The sequence below is a fragment of the Procambarus clarkii genome, chromosome 60, assembly GCF_040958095.1.
Source record: "Procambarus clarkii isolate CNS0578487 chromosome 60, FALCON_Pclarkii_2.0, whole genome shotgun sequence".
In the NCBI taxonomy this organism is placed as follows: Eukaryota; Metazoa; Arthropoda; class Malacostraca; order Decapoda; family Cambaridae; genus Procambarus; species Procambarus clarkii.
In genome coordinates, this window is record NC_091209.1 from 6,014,240 (window position 1) to 6,016,000 (window position 1,761).

Here is a 1,761-nt window from a genome sequence, read left to right on the forward strand (position 1 = left end):
CTCTCTCTCTCTCTCTCTCTCTCTCTCTGTCTCTGTCTCTCTCTCTCTCTCTCTCTCTCTCTCTCTCTCTCTCTCTCTCTCTCTCTCTCTCTCTCTCTCTCTCTCTCTCTCTCCCTCTCCCTCTCCCTCTCCCTCACCCTCACCCTTGCAACACTATCCTAGCCAGACGCTCTACATGGCGTATATCTTTTAATGATGGGATTTTGGGTTTAGAATCTTATTCATGTGCGCGCGATAAGCTCCCCAATCATCCGTGGTGTCTAATCCTTCTTTTGTTTTACCCGTCACACGGACAGGTCTCCCAAGAGGAACCTGTACAATGTTCCGCCTCTCATTGTAAACTAATCCTTACCAGTCTTCCCCAGCTTGTAATTTGAAAATGTCCAGTGTCATGTAACTTTAAAATGGCCAGTTTCTCACGTCCTAACATTATAATACTCAATCTTCCTTATGTTTTAACTATACGATAAACTAGCATTTCTCTGTTGAAATTTTGGGAAGAGCTTACCATATGATGATGCTATAAGATGCAGGAGACTTCATCAAGTTAACTATGATACAGAACCCTTCGTGAAGCGGAGATGACGAGAGGGGGAACCACTCTCAATGTTCAGTAGTGAACAAAATGACGGAATGAACATATTTTTACAATAGATTCTCAGACTCTTATCATTGAAAATGTAAATTTGTCAACAGATGAGTCGCGTGTGTGGCCAGGTGTGTGTGAGTGTGGCCAGGTGTGTGTGTGTGACCAGGTGTGTGTGAGTGTGGCCAGGTGTGTGTGAGTGTGGTCAGGTGTGTGTGAGTGTGGTCAGGTGTGTGTGAGTGTGACCAGGTGTGTGTGAGTGTGGTCAGGTGTGTGTGAGTGTGGTCAGGTGTGTGTGAGTGTGGTCAGGTGTGTGTGAGTGTGGTCAGGTGTGTGTGAGTGTGACCAGGTGTGTGTGAGTGTGGCCAGGTGTGTGTGAGTGTGGCCAGGTGTGTGTGAGTGTGACCAGGTGTGTGTGAGTGTGACCAGGTGTGGAGTAGATGGGGATGCTGGACGAAAGTGGAGATAGAAAAGTGATGTGGTCGCCATTATGGGTCGAGGACGTCAATTCAACTATCCTCAGGTGACTTGAGAAGTCAACTCTTCATCTAAGATTGAAATGCCCGGCAGACCACTGGAACATTGTCTAACACAGTGCACAGTTACAACCACAACAGGCCACTGGAACATTGTCTAACACAGTGCACAGTTACAAACCCATTAAGATTTCAACTTAGATTCAACAGAGCAGAAGAAGTTGTTAAACACACATGGCCAAATCTTACTGAAGCGACCATACGAGTCATAAATACTCATACTCCGCCCAAGTAAAACAGAAACAAGCAACACTTAGTGGGCCAGCCAGAGGCTTAGGGCCCGCTCAGTGGGCCAACCAGAGGCTTAGGGCCCGCCCAGTGGGCCAGCCAGAGGCTTAGGGCCCGCCCAGTGGGCCAGCCAGAGGCTTAGGGCCGGCCCAGTGGGCCAGCCAGAGGCTTAGGGCCCGCCCAGTGGGCCAGCCAGAGGCTTAGGGCCCGCCCAATGGGCCAACCAGAGGCTTAGGGCCGGCCCAGTGGGCCAGCCAGAGGTTTAGGGCCCGCCCAGTAGCCAGCCAGAGGCTTAGGGCCCGCCCAGGGGGCCAGCCAGAGGCTTAGGGCCCGCCCAGTTTGCCAGCCAGAGGCTTAGGGCCCGCCCAGTGGGCCAGCCAGAGGCTTAGGGCCCGCCCAGTGGACCAACCA